The sequence below is a fragment of the Triticum dicoccoides genome, chromosome 1A, assembly GCF_002162155.2.
Source record: "Triticum dicoccoides isolate Atlit2015 ecotype Zavitan chromosome 1A, WEW_v2.0, whole genome shotgun sequence".
Classification (NCBI taxonomy): Eukaryota; Viridiplantae; Streptophyta; class Magnoliopsida; order Poales; family Poaceae; genus Triticum; species Triticum dicoccoides.
In genome coordinates, this window is record NC_041380.1 from 546871202 (window position 1) to 546878413 (window position 7212).

Consider the following 7212-nt stretch of genomic DNA (forward strand, 5'->3'; position numbering starts at 1 on the left):
CCACAGGCCTGTATCCGCCGTGCTCTCCACACCGGAGCTGGCAACCCGCCAGTCCTCATTAGGGCCACCTCCTACGGGGCCGGTTTGGTTGTCTTTGGCTCGGTCTACGAGCGCGAGATCTCCATCCTCAACAGCCCACTTTCTTGCCCGATAAACGTTGTGAGCCTTGTTCGCCATGAAGACACAGAGAACCGCTTCCTTTTTCACCTTGGCACAGTCTCCGCCCTCCACATCAAGGATTCCCCGCTTGAGTATTGGTTCACCCCCACTATCATCAACTCCATCATTCCTTTTGCTTGCCCCATTCAGATCGATCCCGTTTGCCTCATCGGTGTGGACTACTCAGATGTTCTTGTGTCCGTCAAGTCCTGCACCCTAACCGACGTGCCCCACACCATTCCTGTCCACGGCTTCTCCGGCCTAGGGGCCATTGCCTCTGTTCTCGTCGTGCACTCCCAGGAGCTTCCGCCGGACTCCGTCTTTGCGGGCCTCGACTCCGACGATGACAATAACGGAGGTGGAGATGGGGGGGAGGACTCCGACTTCCCCGGTGGGATGGACCCCAACCTCTCCGCTCCGCCGCCTCCTCCAACGGATGAGGGCCACGATGACCGGGTCGTGCAGCTGCCGGGCGACCTAACCATGATGGCAAATCACAAGCCACTGGTGTGCGCCGTCCCGCTCATGGCACGCCCAAAGTTGGTGCAAGTCAAGCTGTTCAAGGGGTTCTACAACGTGCGCGTCCAGGGCGCAAATGGCGAGCGCGGGTTCTATCACATCTCGATGAGCCCGGCGGGCTCGCCAAAGCTTCTCGTCGCCAACCTGGCAGCCTACTCCATCGGCTTCGTCGACCGGGTGGCCACGGTGGGCCCTTCCCACACTCCCTTCACCGACGCCGAGATCATCTGCCGCAACCTCCGTGCCCGCGACTCCACTCCGGGCTGTGATGGGGAGGAGCGGGTCATGCAAGCTGTGGCTCGCTTCGATGCGGGCCTCCCACCGATCCCGGCCCCGCAGGCGCTGCAGATCACCTCAGGGGACTGCATTGGACAGCCGCAACACCAGCTTTCCCCGCCACCCTCCCCTAGGATCGCCGATCTCCCTCCACGTGCGGCCTCCCCCACGATCTTCTTCTCTCGGCGTAGTGCTCGCATCAGGAAGGGGGAGGTGGCCAAACGCATGATGATGCTGGAGAAGGCCACCCTTCGGAAGGAGATGAAGCTGGAGGGGAAAAAGGCGGCGGTGCCACGCTCCAAGCTGCTGCTCCTGGCGGCGGAGCTCATGGAGATCGCCACCGAGGGCCCCCCACCGCTGCCACGCAAGGATGCCCTGCAATTTGCTGTTGCCTGCGGCGTTTCTGAGATCGACCTAAACATGGTGCCTTCCGATGACGATGTGTGACGACCCCTGCAGCTCCTGTCGTCGGCGACGCGACACTCTACCCACTCCTTCCTCGGACTACGGCTCCATGCCCCTTTTTAGCTGTAGGTTTCTTTGTAGGATGCGCCGCCAGCATGTTGCCATCTCCCCTGTTGTCAACCCCACTTTGTGCACTTTTTTCTTTCTGTGTTTCTCTGCCTTTCTCTTTGTTCGTGCTCCGCCTTTGCTTTTGTACTCGACTGTCCCTTCGTACAACCGTTGCTGCCGCCTTGGACCAGCCTTTGTTGTTTGCTTAGTTTCCAATGATTAGAGAGATCTCAATAACCTCTTGGAACATCTAAGGCCTAGGTAGACACAAGAAGTGCACCAACGTTAAAGCGGCCCTAACCTCGTGCCTTAGTTCCGTAATCTGCCTCCAAGAATCAAAACTTCAAGATATCTCAACTTTCAAAGCAATCTCCTTCCTCCCCCCTAATCTTAGAAACTTCCACTCCATCCCCGCAAACGGATCAGCCGGCGGAATCATCACGGCCTGGGACGAAAACTTCATCTCCTGCTCTAAATCCCTTGCGGAACCTACGCCCTCAATTGTTGGTTCGAGACTAGGGCAGAAGACCTCTCTTTTGCGGTTACCAATGTTTACAGCCCTTGTGATCATGCAACAAAGTCGGGTTTTCTGCAATCACTCATCGACCTCAAGCTTCTGATCTCCTGCCCTTGGGTGATCATAGGCGACTTCAACATCCCTCTTAGACCCTCAGACAAGTCTTCTCCTAATTTTAACATGCTAGAAGCAAACCTTTTCTCCTCCGCCATCCATTCCCTGCAGATGCAAGACCTCCCTCTGCTAGATAGGAGATACACTTGGTCAAACCAACAGAATGTGCCCATTCTGGTTCGCCTGGATTGGGCGCTGGCCAACGTCGAATGGGCCTCTAGGTTTCCGGATACTTCACTTTCGTCAACCACTCGGACAACCTCCGACCATGTCCCCATTCGTTTAACGGCGGCCACATCAATCCCAAAGTCTCCGGTTTTCCGTCTAGATCGCTCTCTTCTCAACATCCCTCTCTTTAAGGAGCGGGTCACTACAAATTGGACAAGTGTTGGCCCGCGCCATGCCCACCTGGGCTCGGCCGGCATCCTTGCCCTTAAGCTCAAACGCACTCGCAACATGGCCAAAAATTGGGTGTCGAATAGCCGCTCCCCCAAGACCCTTGTACTTAACTGTCACACTACTATCAACTTTATCAACAAAATAGAGGAAGCTAGGCCGCTGTGTCAACTCGAGTCAGACCTCCATCTCGCTGTTAAGCTTTCGTTACACCGGCATAATGCGGCTGTGCAGCATACTGGTGGCAGCGGGCAAAGCTGAAGGATTGCCTTCTAGGCGATGAAAACTCTGCCTATCTTCACATCTGTGCTTCAACCCGACACCGCAGGAACCAAATTAAATCCCTGGACGATAATGGCACGACCTTCATAGCGCACCGCGACAAGGAGGTCGTCCTCCTGAACTTTTTCAAAAACCTCGTCGGGGCTTCTCCGGCCGTCTCCATGCTGTTTGACCTGGCAAGCTTGCTCCTCCCCAACTCCATCAGTTCTGCTCAAGCCTCAAAGCTCACTCGGCCTTTTACCCTAGAAGAGATCAAGGAGGCCCTTTGGGCAATGAAAGATGACGCAAGTCCGAGACCCGATGGTTTCGGCCCAGCCTTCTACAAGTCCAACTGGAATCTAGTCAAATTTGACGTCCTTCGCCTGCTAAACGATTTTCACGCTGGAACCGCGGACCTTAAATGGCTAAACTCCGCACATATTGTGCTCCTGCCCAAAAAAGCGGATGCCTCAAAACCAGAGAACTTCAGGCTTGTGTCCTTGCAAAATTGCTCAGTGAAAATCGCTTCCAAGTGCCTGGCTAACCGGAATCTGCCCCTTATCGACCATCTAGTGCACTGTGAGCAAACGGGTTTCATCAGGTGTCGTGGCATCGCGGAAAACTTCCTCCATGCAACGGACATTGTGCAAACGTGCTTCAAGCGGCGTCTCCCGACAATTGTCATCAAGCTTGACTTTCATAAAGCTTTCGACTCGGTAACTTGGACGGCCCTTGACGCTGTCTTACGGGCAAAGGGGTTCCCCCCGGCTTGGTGCCGATGGGTAGACCACCTAAACAATTCTGCTAGCTCCGCAGTTCTCCTAAATGAGAAGCTGGGCCCTTGGTTTCAGTGTCGTCAGGGCCTGCGGCAAGGTGACCCCTACTCCCCCTATCTTTTCATCCTTTTCGCCGATGTCCTCAAACGCCTTATCGCCCAGGCTTCCACCCATGGCATTCTTTCCCACCCAATCGTGTCCGTCATTCCTTGCACTGTTCTCCAATATGCAGACGATACTCTCATTGTCCTGCCGCCGGACATAACCCAGCTGCGGGCCCTCAAAGCCATCCTACTACAGTTCTCGGACGCCACTGGACTCAAAATAGACTTCCACAAAAGCACCTTCGCTCCAATCCATGTTGACCCTGAACTCTCTTCCAGCCTCGCAGCCATTTTGGGATGCCCGGTTGCCTCTTTCCCCCAGTCTTACTTAGGCTTGCCCCTCTCTACCCACAAGCTTCATCTTGCAGACTTTTTCTTCCTCATTGACAAGATTGACCGAAGATTGGCAGGCTGGAGAGGACTGTTACTATCACGGGCCGGGAGAGCCATTCTTGTTCGGTCCGTCCTCCGGGCCCTCCCAATTTACGCGATGAGTGTCCTTCTTCTTCCCGTCGGCACTGTGCAGGCCATTGAGAAGTGTTGTCGGGCCTTCTTCTGGACCGGCCAAGACGCGGTCACCTGTGGCCAATGCAAAGTGGCTTGGGATATTGTGTGCGCCCCCTTCATCAATGGCGGCCTTGGCTTCCTTTCGCTCATGCAAATGAACCTCTGACTTCTTCTAAAGCACATATCGCGGCTGCACGATGTTCACCCTACGCGGGAACCTTCCTACATTGTCTCTAAATATGGTTGGTCTGCCACTAACAACGTGAGCATGGCAGACACCCATCACACTCCAATCTGGCGTGACATCATCAAAGGGCTTGACCTTTTTAGGGACACCACCATGGTTCAACTTGGCAACGGGGCCACCACCTCTTTCTGGCTCGACCTCTGGCTTCCTAACTCCACCCTCACCTTAGCCCAGCTTTTCCCTGTGCTGTTCTCCCACTCAAATAGGCCCAACACCACCGTGGCTCGCGCTCTGGCTTCGCCCGACCCGAACCTGGATCTAACCCCGCGGCTGTCCCACGCAGCCGAATGCAAACTGAATGAACTATGCAATATGCTGGCCACGGTAAGCGTGAATTCGCAGGTGCCCGACTGCAGAACTATAAGGGAAGCAGGCAAGCCGCTCACTACTAAATGGGCGTACATGGCGGTTTGGAAGGCGAGGCCCGCAGACGCCTTCGCCCCGGCCATCTGGAGCAACTACGCCCTGAACAAGTGCAGGCTCTTCATCTGGCTTGCCAACAAATGTTGGGGAACGTAGAAGAAATTCAAAATTTTCTACGCATCACCAAGATCAATCTATGGAGTAATCTAGCAACAAGGGGAAGGAGAGTGCATCTACATACCCTTGTAGATCGCTAAGCGGAAGCGTTCAAGTGAACAGGGTTGATGGAGTCGTACTCGTCGTGATCCAAATCACCGATGATCCTAGTGCCGAACGGACGGCACCTCCGCGTTCAACACACGTACAGCCTGGTGACGTCTCCTACGCCTTGATCCAGCAAGGGGAGAAGGAGAGGTTAGGGAAGACTCCATCCAGTAGCAGCACGACGGCGTGGTGGTGGTGAAGGAGTGCGGGACTCCAGCAGGGCTTCGCCAAGCACTACGAGAGACGAGGAGGAAGAGGGGTAGGGCTGCGCCAACAGGGAGATTGAATCATGTGTTGGGCTGCACCTTTGCTCAAGTATATATAGGGGGAGGGGAAGGGCTGCGCTCCCATCTAGGGTTCCCTCCCTAGGGGTGGCGGCAGCCCCCATATCCCATCTGGGAGGCGGCCAAGGGGGAGAGAGAGGGGGGCGCACCTAGGGTGGGCCTTAGGGCCCATCTGCGCCTAGGGTTTGCCCCCTCTCCTCTTGAGGACGACTTGGGCCTTGGTGGGAGGCGCCCCAGCCCACATAGGGGCTGGTCCCTTCCCACTATTGGCCCATGTAGGCCTCCGGGGCTGGTGGCCCCTCCCGGTGGACCCCCGGACCCCTCCGGTGGTCCCGGTACACTACCGGTGATGCCCGGAACACTTCCGGTGGCCAAAACCATACTTCCTATATATAAATCTTTACCTCCAGACCATTCCGGAACTCCTCGTGACGTCCGAGATCTCATCCGGGACTCCAAACAACATTCGGTAACCGCATACATACTTTCCCTATAACCCTAGTGTCATCGAACCTTAAGTGTGTAGACCCTACGGGTTCGGGAGTCATGCAGACATGGCCGAGACAACTCTCCGGTCAATAACCAACAGCGGGATCTAGATACCCATGTTGGCTCCCACATGTTCCACGATGATCTCATCGGATGAACCACGATGTCAAGGACTTAATCAATCCCGTATTCAATTCCCTTTGTCTAGCGGTATTATACTTGCCCGAGATTCGATCGTCGGTATCCCGATACCTTGTTCAATCTCGTTACCGGCAAGTCTCTTTACTCGTTCCATAACACATCATCCCGTGATCAACTCCTTGGTCACATTGTGCACATTATGATGATGTCCTACCGAGTGGGCCCAGAGATACCTCTCTGTTACACGGAGTGACAAATCCCAGTCTAGATTCGTGCCAACCCAACAGACACTTTCGGAGATACCTGTAGTGAACCTTTATAGCCACCCAGTTATGTTGTGACGTTTGGCACACCCAAAGCACTCCTACGGTATCCGAGAGTTGCACAATCTCATGGTCTAAGGAAATGATACTTGACATTAGAAAAGCTTTAGCAAACGAACTACACGATCTTTGTGCTAGGCTTAGGATTGGGTCTTGTCCATCACATCATTCTCCTAATAATGTGATCCCGTTATCAACGACATCCAATGTCCATGGTCAGGAAACCGTAACCATCTATTGATCAACGAGCTAGTCAACTAGAGGCTTACTAGGGACATGGTGTTGTCTATGTATCCACACATGTATCTGAGTTTCCTATCAATACAATTCTAGCATGGATAATAAACGATTATCATGAACAAGGAAATATAATAATAACCAATTTATTATTGCCTCTAGGGCATATTTCCAACAGTCTCCCACACTAGAGTCAATAATCTAGTTCACATCGCCATGTGATTAACACTCACAGGTCACATCGCCATGTGACCAACATCCAAGAGTCTACTAGACTCAATGATCTAGTTCACATCACTATGTGATTAACACTCAAAGAGTTCTGGGTTTGATCATGTTATGCTTGTGAGAGAGGTTGTAGTCAACGGGTCTTGCCACATTCAGATCCCTATGTATTTCGCAAAACTTTATGTCATATCGTAGATGCTGCTACCACGTTCCACTTGGAGCTATTCCAAATTGTTGCTCCATTATACGTATTCGGTATCTCTACTCAGAGCTATCCGGATAGGTGTTAAGCTTGCATCGACGTAACTCTTTATGTCGAACTCTTTATCACCTCCATAACTGAGAAACATTTCCTTATTCCTCTAAGGATAATTTTGACCGCTATCTGGTGATCTACTCCTAGATCACCTTTGTACCCTCTTGCCAGACATGTGGCAAGGCACACATCAGGTGCGGTACTCAACATGGCATACCGTATAGAGCCTATGACAAGA